Below are 26,385 nucleotides of genomic sequence, written 5' to 3'. Positions count from 1 at the left end.
TACTTTTATATAGGAGAGTCATGAAAGTATGAAATTAAATTTATATTTTATGACAAGAAAAATTTAAACATGAAAAACTTTTCTCTACCTTTGCACTCCTCTCCCTCATTGTAAGTTGTGTGTCTGCATGACGCATGGACCAGACCTCCCACATCAGAGGGAAGACCTGCTCGACATTGAAGAACAACAGACTCCTAGCATCAGTAAGACAGCTCCTTAAAAGATAAATTCCTTCTTGACCTTGTTAGGGGTCACATGACCCCCTACGATTATGCTTAGATCTGGATTATGTACACTGTCAGTAATATGTCTTTTCATGCAGAGCCCCCTGTCTCCAAAACTTACATCCCTGTGCCTTGACTTCTAGAGGACAGAACAGTTCTCAGGCTTTCTGAGATGCTCTCCCTGGGTTATAGTGCTCAAATCTGACTTGAATAAAATTTTCCATTTCTTTCTTAGATCACCTAATTCATTTTTGAAAAGGAAAAGGCACCAGGAGGTTATCTTTATTTTCTATTCTTTCTCTTTTATTTTCCAAATTATTTTGTTATCACAGAAAACTAGAATTCACATTTGAAGTCATCTTAATTTCATAAAATTTTTTTTAATGATAAACAAGTTTCAAAAGCTCATACACTTTTTTTAAACATCTCCACAAAGTACAGAAATGCTCTTCACAACCCTGGAAAAGAAGTTCTGGTGTAATGCATGGTGGATAGCTCACAGTCAATATTCTTCAGAATATGGATACTCAGGGTGATCAACTGCCCTGAAAGAGAAAGAGGGGAAATAATTTATTAAATTTGTCGTATTGTCACAGAGATCATTAGTCTGTGGATGCAGTCAGGATGGGCTAAAACTCTAAATCTATAAACACATCCCATCTTCTCCCCCGACAAGCACACATCAGGTGTCTGCTCCATGTACACACGGCACCTGCATTCACCTGCATCCAATCCCAACATTCACGTGTAATATTCACCCCACAATGACAGGTAGTTTGACTCAGGTTACAATTTATAAGAGGGCACAGACCTAGGGGTAACGATGGAGGTCATTTCAGACACAGGTGGAACTTTTGACCCTAAGTGGTGAGAAGGATCACAGTCAAGGAATTCTTTGCTGTTTTTCATAAATCCATTCAACAGAAAAAAATATTGAGCACCCCTCAAATATAGGGTGCTTCCATTAAGGAATTACTATTAAATTGAAGAAATACCACATACACCTAAACAGTCTTACCTATAAAATGTGATTACTGCTTTCTTAATGTGTATTATATAACTACACTCATTATTAATATTACTGTTGTTTTCCTTCTTTATAGACTGATTTTTCTTTCTAAATTTCTTCTTTTCAACTCAGTTCATTAAAGAGTGCATCCTGAGCCATTCCATGTGCCGGGAGCTGTGCTATCAACATAAACCTACAGGATGAGTAAGTCTAGGCATTCACAGAATAATGAAGGAGAGCACAGAATATACATAAAGCTTTTGAGGACAGAAAAGTAACTTGCTATCTTTTCTCATTTTTCATCATGTCTTTTTTCAGAATCATAATATACATATACATGAGTATGCAGGCATACTAAGTTGCTCAGTTTTGTCCAACTCTTAGTGACCCTATGGACTATAGCCCACAGGCTTCTCTGTCCATGGATTCTGTAGGCAAGAACACAGAAGTGAGTTGCCTGCATTCCTCTAGGGGATCTTCCCACCCACGGTTCAAACCTGCATCTCTTATGTCTCCTGCATTGGCAGGTGGCTTCTTTACCACTACTGCCCCCTAGGGAGCCCATATATATGTGCGTGTGTACTGTGTGCTAAGTTGCTTCAGTCCTGTCTGACTCTTTGCATCTCCATGGACTGTAGCCCACCAGGTTCCTCTGTCCATGGGATTCTCCAGGAAAATACTGGAGTGGCTTGCCATTTCCTTCTCCAGGGGATCTTCGCAACCCATAGATGCATCCTGCACCTCTTAGGTCTCCTGCATTGGCAGATGACTTTCTCACCATTAGTGCCAACTAGAAAGCCCATATGTAAATGTACATATAAATATATATATCTTCTTTACATACAAGGAGGCTTCCCAGTGTCTCAGTGGGTAAAGAATCTGCCTGAAATGCAGAAGACACAGGAGACATGGATTCAACCCCCAGGTTGGGATGATCCCCTCAAGATGGGTATGGAAACCCACTCGAGTATTCTCTCCTGGAGAATCCCATGGACAGAGGAGGCTAGTGGGCTGCAGTCCATAGGGTTGCAAAGCTACAGTCCATAAGGTTGCAAAGTGTCAAACACAACTGAAGCGACTGAACACTAAAAACAAGGGGAGGTTTGAGATCTTTCATTTGAAACTAAATCTTCATTTTATCACTAATTTGTGTATCCTTTTCTCTAAACTCCCTCCAAACACCTCTCTGTTTGATTAGTCTTCTCTCTCTTCAGTCCTGACATCCTCCTGCAGTAATTAGGCAGCTGGAATTCCATGGTACTAACTAAGTAAAGTCAAAGAGATAGGAGCTCCCCAGTGGATGGATCCCTGATGGTCAAAGTCTACACTAGGGTGAGTCTTGACTCAAGAAACCAGAGAGACCCAGACGATCTTACCAGTTGTGTCCAGCTAAGGACAGAAGTCTCTCTCTGGAGGGTCAGTCCATGATGTACTCAAAATTCATTAGGTGACATTTTAAGGGTGAGGAAATGGGAGATGTTTTGGGGAAAAGGTCAGTAAAGGCATAAATTTGGAAGAAATAGATGGTGTCTTGCTAAAGAAAAGTCCATCAGGGAGAAAATTCACCAGACACTTAGAAGAAGGAGTGGAGCCAGGCTCACTGTGACTTCTCACACTGAAGCATGTTGGCCTTCATGGGCCCCTCCTCCAGAAATATCAACAATTCATTTACAATTGTGTTAGGATAAGCAGAAATGTAATTCAGGATGGATTCCTTATTACACAGTCATTATGTATCATTTCCTCCTGATTCTACAAAGAATTAAAGATGAAACATTTGCATCAGTCCCTGAAAGAAGGAGCCTGGTGGGCTACAGTTCATGGGATCCAAAGAGTCAGACAAGACTGAGCAACTAACGCTTTCATTTTCTGAAAGAAGAATGGGCTGCAGGCACTGTGCCCTCTGTGTTTCCTGGGTCTCTGGGCCCTGAGAGGAGGAACACCAAGCACAGGGATTAGGCACAATGTAGTGAATTCACCACAATGTCAACACTGGGGATTTTACTGATTGGCTGTCCTGGGTCCCAGTCACATTTCTGTTGAGCAGAGACAGAACCCTAGAAGAAACCTCTGGTCTGAGGTCTGCAGGAAGCTGCTGGTTTACTCCTACACTGGAATCCAGAGCTCTCGCCCTGAAATTAAGCTTTAAGAAAGTTTATTCCTCTGCTGATCTACATGCTAGAGAAAATAGTATTTGTGGAACATATACAAGTCACTTACTGTTGAAAATCATAGTATCTTATATTGCTGTTGAGGCCATCGATTGCTTTCATGTCTTCCAGAGTCAGTTCAAAGTCAAACACCTGAAAAGAAGGAAGAATCACATTAATCTTTCCCCCAAGGAGCCAGCTTCCCCCTGGGGACTGGAAGACTTTCCAGCTGGATGGGGACAACTAGAGGGGAAAGGGAAGCCATGTCTGTCCTCAGTTAGACAAAGAATGACCTTCATGAAGGATATGCCTTAGGAGCCCTCTGCCCACAGCCCCACTCATCACCTGTATGTTCTCTTTGATCCGCTTCTTGTTGTAACTCTTGGCCAGAACCACACCCCACGTTGTATCTGGTAGCGAAGGGCAACCAGAGCTGGGGTTTGCTTGTGCTTTTTGGCAATGGCAGAGAGAACTGGGTCCTCCAAGAGAAAGGGAAGGTTCGGGTTCATCCTGGAAGGAAATTCAGAACTGCTGAGGAGCTGAGACTAAGTACTCAGTTTGTGAAGAGGCTTCCCAAACATATCAGGTATGTCACCTCTAGACCAGCGCTTCTCAAAGTGTGGTCCATGGACCAGCATCATCAGCATCACTAGGATCTTGCTAGAAACACAAAATTCCATGGCTTAGCTGAAGACAAACTCATACAGAACCTCAAATATGTCACCTCCTATTCTGTGATTACAGATCTCTGCGGGTGGTTCAGATGCATTATTGAATTGAGACCAGGACTGCCAAACTCATGGAGTTTTTTTTCTTTTTCAGTTCTCTGTGGTTATTTTTCTTTTCTAATCAATGCTCAAAAGTAAACACAATGGTATGAAAGGAGAACATGATGGACAAGATTGGGAAATATTGTTTTTCATTTTTTTATAATTTTCACTTGTCTCAGGTGTTGATAAAAGTTGAGTAGTCTGAAAATGCAGACCGTGCATTTCATAATTTTTTACATTGTGCAGTTCTTCTACAAATGTTTACAAAAATGGTTCAAATTGTACTTATTTTTCAATCATGATAAACCTGGAAATTATGTATTATTGTCCTGATTTTAGACATAGGGTGAGGGAGGCTTGATAAGTCTGTTATAGTAATGTGCTCATTAGTCCATAAATAAGCAAATTATGAGAAAGCTTATCTTAGTGATCAACTGGGGGATTATATAGAGATTTTAATGCAGACACTTGTGTTAAAATGTATATACAAGACACATGCAATGTAAGATATCTAGCTGGGTGATGAAAGGACAAAAGAGGATTTCTCCCATCTGTCTTCTCTCCCCTCTACCCTTTGAGAGTTATCTCCAAAGCACTGAGTACAGAACAATAATATTTTCATCAAGAAATGAGATTTAGATAAACTCCTTGTGACCATCAATACTGTTCATTACCATTGTAATGTCCGCTGGGCCCCCAGAGCACCATAGGCAACCAGGACAATATCGTGTGACTTGCAGAACTCCAGCAGCTTGCTCTGGTTGAGATAAGGGTGACATTCCACCTGTAGAACACCAACAGAAGAGTGTCAGGTTATATGAAAAGGTAATACACCAGAGAAAGCTTAAAAGTAAGAATTATACATGCTAAAGAAAAACTGTGTCACACCAGATTACAACTGGAAATATCAAGGAAAGAATTTTTTAAAAATTATATTTCTTTCCCCTGAAAAGGTAAAAAATAATGACATTACTGAGAACAAGTAATTCTGTGGACCAGATCTTGGTTGCTGAACACGACTGAACAGACCAAGACATGTGCCTAATTCCAGATATGGGACAGGAAAAGAGCTGTCTAAGCTTTGGACATCAAACTATGCCAGAAAGAAAGAAATTGCACAGTCTTATGAAGAAATGTCTGAAAGACAAAAGAACCAGTTTGATGAATTCCCATTGGTGACATTTCAGTAGATTTGAGCACCAAAGGGAATCATGAGTGAAAGCAAATGTAGCACACAGAGACAAAAACATCCCTGAGAGAGGAAGAAAGAGCAAAAACGCTTCTCTCCACAGATGGTGATTATTACAATAAATCTTTTCTCAGAAACTGACAGTTAATGTGAAGGAGTGCAGTGTTTTCTCCTGTCTTATAGGAATAGATGTATTTTATCCTGAGTAATGAGGGAATTTTACTTTTACAATAAAATATCAGGTCAGAAATATACAAGCAACTCCTGCAGCTCAATTCCAGAAAAATAAATGACCCAATCAAAAAATGGGCCAAAGAACTAAATAGACATTTCTCCAAAGAAGACATACAGATGGCTAACAAACACATGAAAAGATGCTCAACATCACTCATTATCAGAGAAATGCAAATCAAAACCACTATGAGGTACCATTTCATGCCAGTCAGAATGGCTGTGATCCAAAAGTCTATAAGCAATAAATGCTGGAGAGGATGTGGAGAAAAGGGAACCCTCTTACACTGCTGGTGGGAATGCAAACTAGTACAGCCACTATGGAGAACAGTGTGGAGATTCCTTAAAAAACTGGAAATAGAACTGCCATACGACCCAGAAATCCCACTGCTGGGCATATATACCTAGGAAACCAGAATTGAAAGAGACACATGTACCCCAATGTTCATTGCAGCACTGTTTATAATAGCCAGGACATGGAAACAACCTAGATGTCCATCAGCAGATGAATGGATAAGAAAGCTGTGGTACATACACACAATGGAATATTACTCAGCCATTAAAAAGAATACATTTGAATCAGTTCTAATGAGGTGGATGAAACTGGAGCCTGTTATACAGAGTGAAGTAAGCCATAAAGAAAAACACCAATATAGTATACTAACACATATATAGGGAATTTTGAAAGATGGTAATGATAACCCTGTATGAGAGACAGCAAAAGAGACACAGATGTATAGAACAGTCTTTTGGACTCTGTGGGAGAGGGAGGGGGGATGATTTAGGAGAATGGCATTGAAACTCGTATAATATCATATAAGAAATGAATCGCCAGTCCAGGTTCGATGCAGGGTACAGGAAGCTTGAGGCTGGTGAACTGGGATGACCCAGAGGGATGGTATGGGGATGGAGGTGGAAGGGGGGCTCAGGATTGGGAACATGTGTACACCCGTGGCAGATTCATGTTGATGTATGGCAAAACCAATACAATATTGTAAAGTAATTAGACTCTAATTAAAATAAATAAATTTAAATTAAAAAGCAAAACAAAATAAAATAAAATGTCAGGTCAGAGGATTAAAAAGAGCGTTTAAAATGGAAAATAATGAAAAACGTTCCAATGAAATAATTAATTCAATTGAAAGTCCTCAATGGATTCTCAACCATTACATGAAAACTTGGGGTAAATCAAATGTCCCCTGATGAAGGTTATCATCCAACAGATGACTAGATAATTTCAAGAGGTAAAATACACATTTCCAAATAAAATATCCAGCTACTAAAAGCTTTTCCAGAAGAACAAAAGTACTGTCACTCACAGTGGGACAACTTTTTACCTTGCACTTCTTACCTGGGTTCATTTAGGGACAAAGCATGCAGCTATCATTTTCTTGTCAAAATATTTAACCTTAATGTAGCAAGGAGTTCAGATTTAAGTGCTAATTTACATAATCTAGGATTACAGAAACAAGTTAATTAGCATCACAACATAACAGTGATAAAGACAGTGTATTTGTCAAAACCTTGCCTGGATATCTTGGTAACACAATGACTGAGTAACTGTTTTACATCAAAAGAGCTTAAGATGACTCAAAATTACATGTGAATCACAATCAGAACCAGGTCGACAAAATATTGTTGCAGCCTGGCAGAGCAGAAACCAGAACCTGCCCCATGGCTCGGGGGTGCGGCAAACTGTGCCCTCATGATTGTGCTAGTAAGCATGCTGAATGGACAGACTTGGGGCTGGGCATGCTCTCTGCTCCGCTTCACTGACAGCCCCTGTGTCCATCCCCGTGGAAACAAAACAAATGTTCCTGATCAACAGCAGAGCCTCATTAACTCCCTCTTTATGATGCGCTGATCAAACTCCCCAGTATAGCTCTTTCCTAGTGATCTCATGACTTCTGCCCATAAAAGTGCGGGCTGAAAGGAGACATCTTGGCTTCCTGCCATGGAGAGCAGGAGGGCCCCCTGACCCCCTGCTAGCAAATTAGATGTGTCTGTCTTTTCATTAGGTGCTCGCCCCTGGTTCAGGTCTTTCTTACCCTCTGTGCTGGACATGGCAGGTGGCCCCTGAACCGGGGCCTCAAGTCAGAAAGGATTCCCCCGAGGGAAAAAACTCAAAGTGAAGACATTGAGCTGTAGGTGAGACGTATGGATCATGACCAGGCCCTCAAACTCTAAGGGTGGAAAGTCCCTTGTTGTCTAAGTCAGGGTGTCAGTGGGGAAGGATTTGAGAAACATGAGCTGAGAAACATCATCTCCATCTTTTGAGGCACCTTCTCTGGACTGCAGGAGTGCAGGTGAACGAGGAGCCATTGACACAATTGCTAAGAGAGGTGGTTAAATATAATCTTTGGTTTCTGGAAGAAGGCACTCTAGATATTGAAAATTGGGATCCAGGGGGGGGAAAATTTGAAAACAGCACACAGGAGAAGGGATTGCATACCTGTGATGGTATTTGTCACCTGAGGGCTAGTGCGATTGGTCCTATACCCTATACAGACTGAGAAATAATGTGAGAATACAGTGTCCTCAGACATGTTGGTAACCCTTCCTCCCCTTTGGCACCCAAGCTCAAGGACAGTTTTCCACCACCGGCGCCTCCACTGGGTCCAGAAATGTCTTGGGAGGATAAGCCACTGACCTGGTTTCAGCGGGCCATGGTCTCTGCCCTTCCTTTGGGTGCATTAGACATTGAGGACCATTTTGCTTTCCCTATCAATTACAGACGCAACCCCAATAATCCCACTCAGGTTATTGCAATCCATGAAACTTTTGAAATCAAGATTTTAAAGGAACTATGAAGATCATGGCATCCGGTCCCATCACTTCATGGGAAACAGATGGGGGAACAGTGGAAACAGTGTCAGACTTTATTTTTGGGGGTTCCAAAATCACTGCAGATGGTGACTGCAGCCATGAAATTCAAAGATGCTTACTCCTTGGAAGGAAAGTTATGACCAACCTAGATAGCATATTCAAAAGCAGAGACATTACTCTGCCAACAAAGTTTCGTCCAGTCAAGGCTATGGTTTTTCCTGTGGTCATGTATGAATGTGAGAGTTGGACTGTGAGGAAGGCTGAGCGCCAAGGAATTGATGCTTTTGAACTGTGGTGTTGGAGAAGACTCTTGAGAGTCCCTTGGACTGCAAGGAGATCCAACCAGTCCATTCTGAAGGAGATCAGCCCTGGGATTTCTTTGGAAGGAATGATGTTAAAGCTGAAACTCCAGTACTTTGGCCACCTCATGCGAAGAGTTGACTCATTGGAAAAGACTCTGATGCTGGGAGGGATTGGGGGCAGGAGGAGAAGGGGACGACAGAGGATGAGATAGCTGGATGGCATCACTGACCCGATGGATGTAAGTCTGAGTGAACTCCGAGAGTTGGTGATGGACAGGGAGGCCTGGCATGCTGCGATTCATGGGGTCACAAAGAGTCGGACACAACTGAGCAACTGAACTTAACTGAACTGAATTCTGGTGTTAGACTGATTGGGGTCAATTCTCCATATACATACATGGGAGTTGTTGGAAATTTGTTTACGTGGGAAATGATCTCCTTATGATGTTAAAATGCTAGCCAAAACAGCTTTAAGTGGTCTCTTATACTGAGTTGTGCCAAGAGCAAGCCTGTATGAATTTGGCCAATGGAGATAATCTTACTTTTGAAATGCTCATAGGCACAGGGCAATTTACCAGTCCAAAGCCCAATTGACTTATTAAGGTATGTTGGTGGGAGCATATGTACAGATTGCAAAATTTTACTGAAATGGCGGCCGACAGTATGAGAACTCAGCGAGCCTACTGGTTCATTTGTTAAAATATTACAGAGACCCAGAAAAGACTTCACTGAATTTTAGACTGGCTCTCATCTGCTCTCCGCTGTCAGATTAATAGTCCTAGAGCAAAGGATATTTTGTTAAAACCTATTTTAATAACATTTTGTTATTAGCCTATAAAAATGCCAATAAAGATTCCAAGGCCGCCCTTAACACAATTTGTCAAAATGACAGCCTTGGCGATTTTGTTCGAGAGTGTCAAAATGTTGGTACACAGGCTTACAAACAAACCAAGCCAGCCCAAGCAATTTGTGCTGCCTTTAAAAATAATTTTAGCTCCTCCCATGCCAAATGCTTTCAATGTGGAAAACCCAGACATACGAAAAAGGTTTGCTCCTCTGGGCCCAAAATAGATGTTACAATACCTCCACCTACTGGTGAAAATAAAACACCTGTGTTCTAGGTAACCAAAAAGGCAATCATTGGGCTAATCAATACAGATCAAAATTCCATAAGAACGGTTCCCCTTTGCAGACCGGAAACCACCATCAGGGCCAGCCCTAGGCCCCACAAACAGTGGGGGCACTGTGAGGACCTCCAGCACACCCTTCAGCCTATCTCCAGCCTTTCAGTCTCTATCAGTGGAAGTGCTGGGTTGGACCTCCCAACCTGAGTATCTGTCTGAATTAATGAATTGGATCCCCCACCACCACCATCCAGTAGCAATCCCTGCTAGAATCCAAGGTCCCACTCCACCAGGGACCATAAGACTCATTCTGGACAGAAGTGGCCTTACCCTTAAGGGCCTCCAAATTCTTCCTGGCCTTATTGACCCAGACTATTCAGGAGAAATTAAAGTAATGGCTCTCTCCCTTTAATTCCATGTCATTCCTCAAGCTCAACAAATTGCTCAACTCCTTCTCTTGCCTTACCATGCCCCTAGCAACTATAATCCTGTCACCAGAGGAGAACAAGGATTTGGGAGCACAGGTGATCAAGTAGTGTGCTTTACTCAACAAATACTCTCAGATCGGCCCACATGTAAGGCTGAAATCCAAGCAAAAATGTTCTCTGAAATCTTAGATTCTAGGGCTGACATTTCCATCATTACTTCTCCTCAATGGCCAGCTGATTGGCCCCTGACTGAACCCCAGGAAAAGATAATCAGGCTTGGGGGAACCTCAACAATTTGCTCAAAGTGCAACAGTTCTTCCTTGCCTAGGGCCCGACAAACAACTTGCTCACTTCCAACCTTTTATTGCAGACATTCCCTGTAATTTATAGGGCAGATATCTGCTTTCCCATTGGCACCTAGTTCTTTCCAATGAGGAAAAGGCAGATCATACAATGGCAAGAATGGGATGTCAACCAGAAAAAGAGCTAGGAAAGAAGGGAGATCCTTCTCCTTTATCTGTTCAGCTGAAAGTGGACAGAAAAGGGCTAACTGAGGGCCATTAAAGTTTCTCTGGGCTTCCCTCATAGCTCAGTTGGTAAAGAATCTGCCTGCAGTGCAGGAGACCTGGGTTCGATTCCTGGGTCAGGAAGATCCCCTGGAGAAGGAAATGGCAACCCACTCCAGTATTCTTGCCTGGAGAATCCCATGGGCAGAGGAGCCTGGAAGGCTACATTCCATGGGGGTCACATGTGTCAGACACAACTTAGTGATTAAACCACCACCAAAGTTTCTCTGCCACCACATGCCATACCTCTAACACAGCTTACATCTAAACCTGTTTGGGTGGATCAATGGCCTCTAGCAAGGGAGAAAGTCATATATTTACAAGACTTGATAGAAGAACAGTTTCAAGCAGGACACATAGAGGAGAGTATTAGTCCTTGGAATACTCCAGTTTTCACAGCCCATAAAAAAGCAGGCATTTGGAGGCCGCTTCATGAGCTTTGAGCTATTAATGCAGTAATGCAAACCATGGGGACCTTTGGCCATACCACAGAATTGGTCAATTATAGTTCTGGATCTTAAAGATTGTTTTCAACGATTCCCCTAGCTCCACAAGACAAAGAAAAATTGGCATTTTCGGTATCCATATTAACCAAAAAGCCCCATGAAACAGTACCAATGAAAAAAGTTGCCCCAGGGGATGAGTCTACAAGTCTTCAAGATGGCGAAGTAGAAGGACATGTGCACATCTTCTCCTGTGAGAACTTCAAAATACAACACGCTTCTGAACAAGTCTCAACAGGAGAATGATGGATCCCACCAAAAAAAGATACCCCATGTCCAAGGGCAAAGGAGAAGCCCCAGCAAGACAGTTCAGTTCAGTTGCTCAGTCGTGTATGACTCCTTGTGACCCCATGAATCCCAGCACACCAGGCCTCCCTGTCCATCACGAACTCCCAGAGTTCACTCAAACTCATGTCCATTGAGTCAACGATGTCATCCAGCCAACTCATACTCTGTTGTCCCCTTCTCCTCCTGCCCCCAATCCCTCCCAGCATCAGAGTCTTTTCCAATGAGTCAACTCTTCGCATGAGGTGCCCAGAGTATTGGAGTTTCAACTTCAGCATCAGTCTTTCCAATGAACACCCAGGACTGATTTGCTTTAGGATGAACTAGTTGGATTTCCTTGCAGTCCAAGGGACTCTCAAGAGTCTTCTCCAACACCACAGTTCAAAAGCATCAATTCTTCGGCACTCAGCTTTCTTCACAGTCCAACTCTCACATCCATACATGACCACTGGAAAAACCATAGCCTTGACTAGATGGACCTTTGCTGGCAAAGTAATATCTCTGCTTTTCAATACGCTATCTAGGTTGGTCATAACTTTCCTTCCAAGGAGTAAGTGTCTTTTAATTTTATGGCTGCAGTCACCATCTGCAGTGATTTTGGAGCCCCCCAAAATAAAATCTGACACTGTTTCCACTGTTTCCCCATCTAGTTCCCATGAAGTGATGGAACCAGATGCTATGATCTTAGTTTTCTGAATGGTGAGCTTTAAGCCCACTTTTTCACTCTCCTCTTTCACTTTCATTAAGAGGCTTTTCAGTTCCTCTTCACTTTCTGCCATAAGGGTGGTGTCATCTGCATATCTGAGGTTATTGGTATTTCTCCTGGCAATCTTGATTCCAGCTTGTGCTTTCTCCAGCCCAGCATTTCTTGTGATGTACTCTGCCTATAAGTTAAATAAGCAGGGTGACAATATACAGCCCTGACGTACTCCTTTTCCTATTTGGAACCAGTCTGTTGTTCCATGTCCAGTTCTAACTGTTGCTTCTTGACCTGCATACAGGTTTCTCAAGAGGCAGGTCAGATGGTCTGGAATTCCCATCTCTTTCAGAATTTTCCACAGTTTATTGTGATCCACACAGTCAAAGGCTTTGGCATAGCCAATGAAGCAGAGATAGATGTTTTTCTGGAACTCTCTTGCTTTTTTGATGATTCAGTGGATGTTGGCAATTTGATCTCTGGTTCCTCTGCCTTTTCTAAAACCAGCTTAAATATCTGGAAGTTCACGTATCGTGTACTGCTGAAGCCTGGCTTGGAGAATTTTGACCATTACTTTGGTAGCATGTGAGATGAGTGCAATTGTGCGGTAGTTTGAGCTTTCTTTGGCATTGTCTTTCTTTGGGATTGGAATGAAAACTGACCATTTGCATTCCTGTGGCCACTGCTGAGTTTTCCAGATTTGCTGGCATATTGAGTGCAGCACTTTCACAGCATCATCTTTCAGGATTTGAAATAGCTCAACTGGAATTCCATCACCTCCACTAGCTTTGTTTATAGTGATGCTTTCTAAGGCCCACTTGACTTCGCATTCCAGGATGTCTGGCTCTAGATGAGTGATCACACCATCATGATTATTCGGTTGTGAGGCTCTTTATTGTACAGTTCTTCTGTGTATTCTTGCCACCTCTTCTTAATATCTTCTGCTTCTGTTAGGTCCATACCATTTCTGTCCTTTATCAAGCCCATCTCTGCATGAATTGTTCCTTTGGTATCTCTAATTTTCTTGAAGAGATCTCTAGTCTTTCGCATTCTGTTGTTTTCCTCTATTTTTTTGCATTGATCACTGTGGAAGGCTTTCTTATCTCTCCTTGCTGTTCTTTGGAGCTCTGCATTCAGATGCTTATATCTTTCCTTTTCTCCTTTGCTTTTTGCTTCTCTTCTTTTCACAGCTATTTGTAAGGCCTCCTCAGACAGCCATTTTGCTCTTTTGCATTTCTTTTCCATGGGAATGGTCTTGATCCCTGTCTCCTGTACAGTGTCATGAACCTCATTCCATAGTTCATCAGGCACTCTATCTATCAGATCTAGGCCCTTAAATCTATTTCTCACTTCCAATGTATAATCATATGGGATTTGATTATATTTGACTAGACTATACCTGAATGGTCTAGAGGTTTTCCCTACTTTCTTCGATTTAAGTATGAATTTGGCAATAAGGAGTTCATGATCTGAGCCACAGTGAGCTCCTGGTCTTGTTTTTGTTTACTGTATAGAGCTTCTCCATCTTTGGAGGGGCAAAATCACATTTAGAATCAAACCTCGTACCTGCCAGGGACCTCAGAGGGCTCAAACAAACCTTGTGTGCACCAGGACACAGAGCCCCCACAGAGACTGAGCTAGAACTATGTTTGAGTCTCTCCTGCAGAGGTACTGGTCTGCAGTGACCTGCCATATCCCTCAGTCAGTCTTTCCCATCAGGAAGTTTCCACAAGCTTCTTATCCTTATCCATCAGAGGATAGACAGATAAAAACCACAATAACAGAAGACTAACCAAGGGGATCACATGGACCATAGCCTTGTATAACTCAATAAAACTGTGAGCCATGACGTGTAGGGCCACCCAAGACAGACAGGTCGTGGTGGAGAGTTCTGACAAAACATGATGCACTGGAGAAAGGAATGGCAAACCACTTCAATATTCTTGCCTTGAGAACCCCATGAAAATGCAAAAAGATAGGACACTGAAAGATGAACACTCCATGTCAGTAGGTGCCCAATATGCTACTGGAGATCAGTGGAGAAATAACTCCAGAAAAAATGAAAAGACAGAGCCAAAGCAAAAACAACTCCCAGTTGTGGATGTGACTGGTGATGGAGGCAACGTCTGTGGCTGTAAAGAACAATATCGCATATGAACCTGGAATGTTAGGCCCATGAATCAAGGCAAATTGGAAGTGGTCAAACAGGAGATAGTAATAGTGAACATCAACATTTTAGGGATCATGATTGGACTGGATGGGTGGGCTGGGTGGACTGGAATGGGTGAATTTAACTCAGATAAGCATTAATTATATGTGGGCAAGAATCCCTTAGAAGAAATAGAGTAGCCATCATAGTCACCAAAAGAGTCCAAAATGCAGTACTTGGATGCAATCTCCAAAACAACAGAATGATCTCTGTTTGTTTAGAAGCTAAACCATTCAATCTCACAGTAATCCAACTCTGTGCCGCAACAAGTAATGCTGAAGCTGAAGTTGAATGGTTCTATGAAGACCTACAAGACCTTCTAGAACTAACACACAAAAAATATGTCTTTTTCATTATAGGGGACTGGAATGCAAAAGTAGGAAGTCAAGAGACACCTGGAGTAACAGGCAACTTTAGCTTTGGAGTACAAAATGAAGCAGGGCAAAGGCTAACAGAGTTTTGCCAAGAGACACAATGGTCATGGCAAACACCGTCTTCCAACAACACAAGGGAAGACTCTACATATGGATATCATCAGATGATCAATGCCAAAATCAGACTGATTATATTCTTTGCAGTCAAAGATGGAGAAGCTCTATACAGTCAGCAAAAACAAGACTGGGAGCTGACTGTGGCTCCGATCATGAACTCCTTATTGCCAAATTCAGACTTAAATTGAAGAAAGTATGGAAAACCACTAGACCATTTAGATATGACCCAAATCAAATCCCTTATGATTATACAGTGGAAGTGAAAATAGATTGAAGGGATTAGATCTGGTAGACTGAGTGCCTGAAGAACTATGGACAGAGATTGATGACATTGTATGGAACGCAGTGATCAAGACCATCCCTAAGAAAAAGAAATGCAAAAAGGCAAAATGATTGTTTGAGGAGGCCTTACAAATAGCTATGAAAAGAAGAATACTGAAAGGCAAAGGAGAAAAGGAAAGATATACCCCTTTGAATGCAGAGTTCTAAAGAATAGCAAGGAGAGACAAGAAAGCCTCCCTCAGTGATCAATGCAAAGAAGTAGAGGAAAACCATAGAATGGGAAGGACTAGAAATCTTTTCAAGAAAATTACAGATACCAAGGGAACATTTCATGCAAAGATGGGCTCAATAAAGGACAGAAATGGTATGGACCTTATAGAAGCAGAAGATATAAAGAAGAGGCGGCAAGGATACACAGATGAATTATACAAAAAAGATTCTTCATGACCCAGATCATCATGATGGTGTAATTGCTCATCTAAAGCCAGACATCCTGGAATGGGAAGTCAAGTGGGCCTTAGGAAGTATCACAAGGAACAAAGCCAGTGGAGGTGATGGAATTCCAGTCGAGCTATTTCAACTCCTGAAAGATGATGCTGTGAAAGTCCTGCACTGAATATGACAGCAAACTGGGAAAACTCAGCAGTGGCCACAAGACTGGAAAAGGTCGGTTTTCATTCCAATCCCCAAAAGAGGCAATGCCAAAGAATTCTCAAACTACTGCAGAATTGCACTCATCTCACACACTAGTAAAGAAATGCTCAAAATTCTCCAAGCCAGTTTTCTTCAACAGTTCTTCAACAGTACGTGAACCATGAACTTCCAGATATTTAAGCTAGATTTAGAAACGGCAGGGGAAACAGAGATCAAATTGGCAACACCTGCTGGATTATTGAAAAAGTAAGAGAGTTCCAGATAAATATCTACTTCTGCTTTATTGAGTATGCCAAAGCCTTTGACTGTGTGGGTCACAACAAACTGGAAAATTCTTCAAGAAATGAGAATACGAGACCACCTTACCTGCCTCCTGAGAAATCTGTATGTAGGTCAAGAAGCAACAGTTAGAACCGAATATGGAACAACAGGAAAGGAAAATTAAGCCTCTCAGTTGTGTCCAGCTCTTTGTGACCCCATGGACTGTAGCCTACCAGGCTTCTCCATCAATGGGGTTTTCCAGGCAAGGGTACTGGAGTGGGTTGCCATTTCCAACTCCAGGGGATCTTCCCGACCCAGGAAGCGAACCTAGGTCTCCTACATGGCAGGTAGATGCTTTACCATCTGAGCCACCAGGGAAGCCTGGGACAACAGACAGGTTACAAATGGGAAATGAATAAGTCAAGGCTGTATGTTTTCACCCTGCTTATTTAACTTATATGCAGAGTACATCTTGTGAAATGCCTGGATGGCTGACGCACATACTGGAATCAAGATTGCTAGGAGAAATAACAATAACCTCAGATATGCAGATGACACCACCCTCATGGCAGAAAGTGAAGACGAACTAAGAGCCTCTTGATGAAAGTGAAACAGAGTGAAAAAGTTGGTTTAAAATTCTACATTCAAAAAATGAAGATGCTAGCATCCAGTCCCATCACTTCATGACAAATAGTTGGGAAACAATGGAAACAGTGAGAAACTTTATTTATGGGGGCTCCAGAATCACTGCAGCTGGTGACTGAAGCCATGAAATTAAGACATGATTGCTCCTTGGAAGAAAAACTATGACCAACCTAGAAAGCATATTAAAAAGTAGACATGTTACTTTGCCGACAAAGGACCGTCTAGTCAAAGATATCCTTTTTCCAGTAGTCATGTATAGATGTGAGAGTTGGACCATAAAGAAAACAGAGTGCTGAAGAATTGATGCTTTTGAACTGTGGTGCTGGAGAAGACTCTTGAGAGTCCCTTGGACTGCAAGGAGATCCAACCAGTCAATCTTAAAGGAAATCCTTCCTGAATGATCATTGTAAGGACTGATGCTGAGGCTGAAACTCCAATACTTTGGCCACCTGATACAAAGAACTGACTCATTGGAAAAGACCCTGATGCTGGGAGAGATTGAAGGCAGGAGGAGAAGGGGACAACAGAGGATGAGATTGTTGGATGGCCTCAATGACTGAATGGACTTGAGTTTGAATAAGCTCTGGCAGTTGGTGATGGACAGGGAGGCCTGGCAAGCTGCAGTCCATGGGGTTGCAAAGAGTCAGACATAACTAAGCGACTGAACTGAAGTGAACTGAAATCACAAGGTCTGCTCTAATTCCTGAGTAACTCTTCTATCAACTGTTAAGATCAACATAAGCGTTTAACTTCATGCTCTAACCTGGGTGACTTTCATAGTCTCCAGCACATTTCTCTGTACTGTGCTCCCTGTTGAAGCTGGGACACCAAGACTAAGGATTTAGGCATCTAAACCACACACAAACCCTTAACACCTGTCTCACCTGGATTTTCTTGGATTTACTTCCCACTCCATGTTTTCATGGTCTTCCTTTGTGTATACAGTTTCATCCGAGCACTTTCACACCTGATTTCTGGTCATGCTTTCAGCTCAGGGAAATGCCTCCTTCCTCTAATTTCTGGAGGAATTTCACCTCCTTCAGCTCCGTTACCTTCCGTCAGTCCCCACCACGATTAAGAAGGAAGCCATCCCCAACTTTTCCACCCAGAGTTGATCAAAGATACTGTTATAGATTCTGTTCACACAGTCCAAACACAGGCTCAGCTCTGTAGACTTCTCACTCCATAAAGGTAGAATGAACAAGGGGGAAGCACAGACAGACATCAGGCTCCAGTGTAAGGAGGTTCTGAAGAGCAGGAGGGAGAGGAGCCGAGCTGCTCACCTGGTTGCAGACAGGCTTGTACTTGAGCCCCGGCTTGTTCAGAATCTTCTCCAGCTGCTTGTGGTTGAAGTTGGACACCCCGATGGACTTGGTCAGCCCTGCGTCCTTACACTTCTCCAGGGCCTGGGAGGGAGGGGTGGTGAGCAGTCACTTGGAATGGGCAATATAACAATAAGAAATGCTGAAAAATCGTTAAGAGGGTCTCTGGTCAAGAATTAGCTTTGCGTATCAAGAAGATAAAGGGGGAAACGGTCATGAAACAAGAAGATGTAGCATCTCCTCCTTAGAAAACCCTGGAGAAGACAATCACATGGAATGAAAGAGATGCCTATCTACACAATCCCAAATTCTCCATTTCATTCCTCTCTGTGAATATTTCAGCAATGGTTCCCTCCCCACAACCCCAGCATCCCAGCCCTTAGATTCATGAACTGCTGAGTGTGATGGTCCACAGCCCATTCTCACAAGTGGAAGAGATGAAGGAGGTTCCCCCTCTCCTGGCTCCTCCCCTGGTTCTCTCCTCCCCAGGCTCACCTCCCACGTGCGACAGAGATCCACTGAATCATATATCGGTTTTCCATTTTCATCTGTTGGGAAAAGTGTCTCCCCTGGCTGGAATAGAAGCAGTCATTTCAGAGATATCACCAAATAATTTCTTCACATTAAGCCAGCCTGCCAGGCACATCTGGGACCAGGACGCTAAACTTCTGTGAGGTTCCTTTACATTCTGCATACTAATATTTACAAAGAGGTTTGCAAATGGAGTTATCAGCAATGTCTTTAGAAGGCAGTTTTCCAGTAATCGCTTATACATACTATATGTTTTGATAGATATAATTTCCCTAATTCTCATGGGAACTCTCAGTGCCTTAAGTGAAATATTTTCTGGCCCTTATACTTTCCTCTTGCAAAATGCCTCTATTGTGCAGGGAGTGACATTAAGTTATGCCTTACTCCTGGCATAAAAATTGAAATCTTGACCTGGACTAAATATCAGAATTCCTTTTCACTCTGAACATCTGATAGCTTCAGGGCATACACACGAACCAGTAAGGTTCTCTTTAGGTTGATAAGCTATGTGGAAGAAGCAGACATACTCTCAAATATTCTGGAGATTGAGGCTTGAACAGATCAAGGTCATTCTGCCACCCATGGAAAATGCTAAGATAAAAATAAAACAAACCAAGAGTGATGTCATTGTAAGGAATAGAAAAACAGAGACATTTCTGTCAAGTATTAAGAATCCTTAAATCTATGTAGATGGGAATTGCCATCTACATAGTCCAATAAACTCTTTGGCAAAGGATGGCTTGAGCAGAATTCTGTATTTTAAAAAATTGTTCTGCACAATGGACGTTGTTCTTGCTGTTTTGTTTTGGCTGTGCCATGGGTTTGCTGTATCTTAGTTCCCTGAACAGGAATTGAACCCACTCCCTCAAAACACCCAGACTCAGCAATGAAAGCACACAGTCTTAACCACTGAAAAACTGGAAAATTCCCCTCTACATAATACAGTTCTTAATGGCTAAGTGCAGTCTGCAAACATCACCATGAACACAGGCGACAGCGGAGGCCAGGTCTCCCAAGTCCTGAGAAGACTGTGAGGTTTAGACCCACCCAGAAGGACACCACCAAATCCACGAAACATGAAAGGGTGAGAGATGAGAACACCTCATCCTGTTCAGGTGTGAGGCCATGTCAGCACTCAGCACTCTGCACCAAACTCTGTAGTGAGATCCCCAGACTCTGAGTCTTAATCAGCACCATGCACAGAACTTGCCTATTTCTACTTCCTCAAGATTTTGAGGCAGAGACACTCAGCTTACTTAACACATTTCTCTTAGAGGCAGGTAAGAGATTCAAAGAACCTCCTCAAAATAATGATCACAAATGGTTATTTAGGGGATTCTATGCTAGTGTACTCCAAGGCCAAGTCAGTGAAAGAGTGAAAGAGGAGAGTGAAAAAGTTGGCTTAAAGCTCAACATTCAGAAAACTAAGATCATGGCATATGGTCTCATCACTTCATGACAGATAGATGGGGAAACAATGGAAACACTGTCAGACTTTACTTTTTTGAGCTCCAAAATCACTGCAGATGGTGATTGCAGCCATGAAATTAAAAGACGCTTACTCCTTGGAAGGAAAGTTATGACCAACCTAGACAGCATATTCAAAAGCAGAGATACTACTTTACCAACAAAGGTCCGTCTAGTCAAGACTATGGTTTTTCCTGTGGTCATGTATGGATGTGAGAGTTGGTCTGTGAAGAAAGCTGAGTGCTGAAGAATTGATGCTTTTGAACTGTGGTGTTGGAGAAGACTCTTGAGAGTCCCTTGGACTGCAAGGAGATCCAACCAGTCCATCCTAAAGGAGATCAGTCCTGGGTGTGCATTGGAAGGACTGATGCTGAAGCTGTAACTCCAATACTTTTGGCACCTCATGTGAAGAGTTGACTCATTGGAAAAGACTCTGATGCTGGGAGGGATTGGGGGCAGGAGAAGAAGGGGATGACAGAGGATGTGATGGCTGGATGGCATCACAGACTCGATGGTCATGAGTTTTAGTGAACTCTGGCAGCTGGTGATGGACAGGGAGAGCTGGCATGCTGTGATTCATGGGGCCACAAAGAGTTGGACATGACTGAGTGACTGAACTGAATTGAACTGAACTGAACTCTAATGTAATCCTTCAAACTTACTAAAAAAATCTTGTCAACCATCCATGCAAGTTATAGACATTCTGACCCATGAAATAAAACTGAGCTGATCACACTAATCACCTACCACCAGAGGCATTGGATAATGAATAATATAGAGATCGACATAGTCCAGTTGAAGATCTTTCAGTGACTTTTCCAAGGCTGGTCAGACCAACTCTGGTCGAAGGAAAGTGGACCAAACCTGCAAAAATTAAACAAAGGAAGCTGTGGGAAATGATTGCTATATGTAATTGTGTTTGTCTTCTTTCACTTAATAATTAGGCATTATTATCCGTTAGAAAGAGATGACCATGGGAAAAACCATTTCATTTCTTCTTGAGTTCCATTCTGTATCTAACCTAGCCATGTAAATTTCATTATTTGATTGAATTTGTCATCAGTATATCTTTCACAATGGAATGAAATGAATCAAGATATAAATAACTTTATCAAATAATTACCATGCCCATCAACTGAACTATGCTTAATAGAGTGTAAAAGCACAATCTTAGTCTATTTTGATCAAACAAACTATCTTCTCAAAGTTAATTACTATTTTGTTTACAATACTGTAGGGAAAAGAGCTTTGAACATATTAATGTGAGAAAAACATAGTTCAAGACACTTTGGCTGGATTTTGTGTAATGTACAAAGTGCCTCTCAAATGCTCTCTTACTCTTGGAGCTGAGAACTGAGATTCAGAATGTGAAGAAATTCAAGAAGTCTTCCAGATGATAAGAAAAGCTATAATCTGCTCCCAGGTTGTCTGATTCATTAAGTAAATATACTATAGTTTTGGCCGCTCAGTTGTATCCGACTCTTTGGGACCCCTGGAGTGTAGCCCACAAGGCTCATTTGTCCATCGGATTCCCGGGCAACAATACTGGAATGGGTAGCCATTTCCCTCTCCAGTGGATCTTCCCGACCCAGGGATCGAACTCATGTCTCCTGCAATTCAGACTGATTCTTAACCATCTGAGCCACCAGGGAAGCCCTGATTCATTAGCCCATACTAAACCACATTGCTCTGCTCTAGGTTCAAAGAAGTCAAGTGACTTTAATTTAAAATTAAAATCTGAACACACCAATGATGAGAAAGTTATAATTACTCTCTTTGAGGGGGCACAGTGAGAGGAGAAGGATACTAGATTTGAGATACATATATGTGTGAAAAAATGGGTACCAATGAGCACTGTTCAGCAAACTACTGGTCCTATTATGTAATTGTCATCTGCCCCCAGTCACTTGCACACACATGCACACACACAACACACACAGCACCTTTGAAGTGTAGAATATGTCTTCTCTCTTCACAGTGCCATCTGCAATCTTGCTTCGAATGGCCTGGCCAACCTGCTCTTCATTTTGGTACAAATGAGCACTGTCAATATGACGAAATCCAACCTCTATAGCAAATTTGGTGACCTCCAGAGCTTCACTCTTAGGAACCTATGTAAGCAAGAAAAGTAGTTGTTGAATATTCACATCATTAAGAGATTGCTAAGACACAAGCTTGATCTTACTAAGAACCAACATTTCTTCATGCCTTTGTTTAGCTCTGTATGTATGGTGATGGACCCATGACAGTTTCCTTGGATGTTCCTGGTCAGTGATTCAATGGGCACCCAGGAACCCTTCAACCCCATGTGATCAGTGGTTGATCACAGGCATCAGAGGACTCCAAGCCCACCACTAGTTTCAGTGATTTGCTGGAAGAATCCAAAGGACTCAGAATAAACTTGTAGTCATGGATAGGATTTATACTGTGAGATGTCTGAAGCAAAATCAACAAAGGTACAAGATGTATGATAAAAGCATCAAGACTGGACTGTATCCCATGAGACTCCTCCATTCATGGGGTTCGCAGGCAAGAATACTGGAGTGGGTAGCCAGTTCCTTCTCCAGGGGATCTTCCAAACTCAGGGATCAAACTCAGGTCTCCCACATTTCAGGCAGATTCTTTACCATCTGAGCCACTAGGGAAGCCCTGATTCATTAGCCCGTATTAAGTCACACTGCTCTGGTATAGGTTCAAAGATTTAAAGTGAATTTAATTTAAAATCAAAATTTGAACACACCAATGATGAGAAAGTTACAATTATTCTCTTTGGGGGGGGCATGGGGAGAGGAGACATGTACTAGATTTAAGATAGAAATATGTGAGGAAAAAAGAGGTACCAATAAGCACCATTCACCAAACTACTAATCCTATTACCTAGAGGTGGTATCAATAAGCATCTATAGCAAATAGATGAGGAGACAATTGAAACAGTGACAGACTTTATTTTCTTGGGCTCCAAGATAAATACAGTTGGTGACTGCAACCATGAAGGCATAAAAGATGCTTACTCCTTGGAAAAAAGCTAGCACCAACAACCTAGACAGCTTATTAAAAAACAGAGACATTACCTTGCCAACAAAGGACTGTCTAGTCAAAGCTATGATTTTTCCAATATCACATACGGATGTAACAATTGGACCATAAAGAAAGTTGAGCGCCAAACAACTGATGCTTTTGAACTGTGGTGTTGCAGAAGATTCTCAAAGGTCCCTTGGACTGCAAGGAGATCAAACCAGTCAATCCCAAAGGAAATCAGTCCTGAATATTCATTGGAAGGACTGATGCTGAAGCTGAAGCTCCAACTTTTGGCTAACTGATGTGAAGAACTGACTCATTGGAAAAGACCCTGATGCTGGGAAAGATTGAAGGCAGGAGGAGAAGGGGATGACAGAGGATGAGATGATTGGATGGCATCACCGACTCAATAGACATGAGTTAGAGCAGGTTATGGGAGATTGGTGATGGACACGGAAGACTGGCATGCTGCAGTCCATGGGGTCACAAAGAGTTTGGACATGACTGAGCAACTAAACTGAATTGAAATGCATCAAGAAACCAGGTGATATAGTCATCAATAATGTGTAACTGTCAGCACAATCGATTTTGGAACATTTTCACTATTGCCCCCCAAAAGAAACCCTATATTCATTAACAGTCACTCCATATTAAAAGCCATTTAATTACATATTTCCAATAAGTGAATTGTATAACATGTGAATTATATCTCAATAAAACTGCTATTTAAAAAAAAAAAGAAACCAGGTGAAAGTTTCTAAGATCCGTGTCTACCAGTATATATTACAGAGAAAACACCAAAGAAAAACTGTATCTATTCAATCTGTACAAAGTGATGTTCTTATGTAACTATCTATTGTTAATGATTAACACAATCAAGATAGTTAATAGATCCATGATCTCACATAGCTAACTTTGGGGAGTGTTTGTGAGAATACTTAATATATATTCTCTTATAAAATTTCAAAATATAACCCATTATATTCAAGTATAGTCACCATGCTGTACATCAGGTCTCCAGACATTCATCGCATTACAAAAGGTATGGACCTTTGGCAAACAACTTTCCTTATTTCCCACCCTTGTCCCCAGCTTCTGGTCACCATTCCTCTACACTGTGCTTCTATGAGTTCAATGTTTTAGATTCTACCTATGAAGAGAACATGCAGTATTTGTCTTTCTATTTCTGGCTTATTTCACTTTGCTTACTATTCTCCAGGTTCACCTGTGTGGTTGCAAATGGTGGAATTAACTTCCCTTTTCAAGCTGAATACTATTTCAATATGTTTCTGCAAAGCAGGATCTTTCATGTTTCAAGGAGGTAGATGTTTGATCCAAGTTCCCTCTATTGGGTCTAGTTCTGGTTTTCCTGACGATCACGTGCCTTGTGGGATGTACTGAGGAATGAACCAGTGAGCTCAGTACTAGGCTGGACCCTTCTCTCCACTCATCACATTTTGCAAAGTGAACAATCCCTGTCTTTTATCTGCAAAATGTCTCTGAATATTTTCTTTTGTTCTATAAATTAGAAAAGTGAGATTCAAAGTTTAAAGACCAGTCCCTTGTCACAACTACATACTCTAAAAACAAGATGGACAGCAAAGTTTCTGGCTTCCAGTCTAGAGATTTATCCACTAGTCTCTCTTATGCCCAAGCACTAAAAACGATACTCTAATGAAAAGACACTACAAAACCCAACGATACAGTATGAAGCCTGACCTGTAAGATTGTAGCTTATCCCCTCAAATGATACTATAGTTTCCATTGGAAAAAGTTTCCAAGCACAAACAGAATCACAAGGCAAAGCACAGCTGCCGTGTGTTGCCTGGACCGAGCAGTATCCCGCGGTAGAAAAGCAATTCTGTCCCATTAGATTCCAGTCACCTCATCTTCAGGACCTTCCACCTTAAATACTGCTCTGGGTGAAATACTAATTTGGAAGGAGGAAAGAGTTCTGGAATGAAATATACAAAGAAGTCCCACCATTGCAATCGCCCTCAAAGCCAAACAGCTGACAGTCAGTGTTCTCAACAGCCGAGTCTCACCTCTTCTGACAAGCTGGGAAAGAGACGGAAACTGAAGGGGAACCCAGAGTAATCTGCAGGTGAGCACAACCTCAGGCCCTGATGCAGAGTGAAGGCTGGATGCTCTCTCCCTTTTCACAGGGCATGGTTCTAGCCTGGTTAGTGGAACCACGAGATCCTCCCAGAGTCACACAGGAGCTCAGTGCTTGACAACCGAAGTTCTCTTCCACTCATGTTACAGCCACTTACTATTTATATCTCAACCCCAAACCACTACTCTTACCTCTGGAGGTGCGTAAGTGCCAAATCCCAGAACAGGAATGAAGTGGCCATCATTAAGCTTCACTTTCTTCTGGTATTTGGGATCCATTGTCATTTCTCTGACTAAGCAGACTCTGATTTTTCCCTTCTGCCTTCACAATTGATAAACACCAGGATGGTCACACCCTAGCTGCACTCCCCAATGTTAGCAGATACATTGTAGGAGGGGCAAGGTGAAACCAATCCCAGGGCATAAGAAGAGGATTGAAGCCAATTAACTTGCTTGCTTCTTTATCAATGCAATCTTAAATTATACAATGATGAGATTGAACAATTATTGACCATATATTAGACTAGAAACTTCCACACCATTTTTTTTCATTTTTCCAATATTAAGCTTAATATTTATCAAACATCAATTGAAAAAATTTAACTATTTTACCATACATACATACACACATTCACAGAACCACACAATTTAAGGCAGTGATTAATAAACATTTTACAAAATCTTATTTCTTAATAAAGAAAACCAAAGCAAAATAAATTTGCCTTTTTACTTTTCCCACCAGCATAATTATGTTGCTATCCAGACCCAACAGTGGTGAGATCCTGAAAAGAATATCAAAACCACACATTCTGACAAAGTGTTTATTGGAGGTTAATTATTAATAATTTTTGGATACCATGTGCAGTGTCCAAATAGACCCTTACAGGGGTTAATCCTTGGGCTTAGTTACATAACTTTTAGAAAGATATCATAATGGAAATGATAACGAGTTCATGTACTTTACTATCTTGCTCAATGGTGAGTCATAAATGAAGGACCTGTACACAAGTTAAATTGTAACGAATAAGGGAAGAGTTAGGGAGATCAAGATGCATTGATACAATGGGATGTTGTGAAGTCAAATAA

The 26,385-nt window shown here is 41.8% G+C and overlaps 1 pseudogene; it reads right to left on the bottom strand.

The window, feature by feature from the left end:
- Positions 1 to 516: 516 nt before the first annotated feature.
- Positions 517 to 25,640, bottom strand: LOC129624960 (dihydrodiol dehydrogenase 3-like; annotated as a pseudogene).
- Positions 25,641 to 26,385: the final 745 nt, after the last annotated feature.

Source organism: Bubalus kerabau, chromosome 13 (assembly GCF_029407905.1).
Source record: "Bubalus kerabau isolate K-KA32 ecotype Philippines breed swamp buffalo chromosome 13, PCC_UOA_SB_1v2, whole genome shotgun sequence".
Taxonomy (NCBI): Eukaryota; Metazoa; Chordata; class Mammalia; order Artiodactyla; family Bovidae; genus Bubalus; species Bubalus kerabau.
Note: the sequence above shows the minus strand (reverse complement) of the source record. Positions and strands in the feature narration are given on the sequence as shown.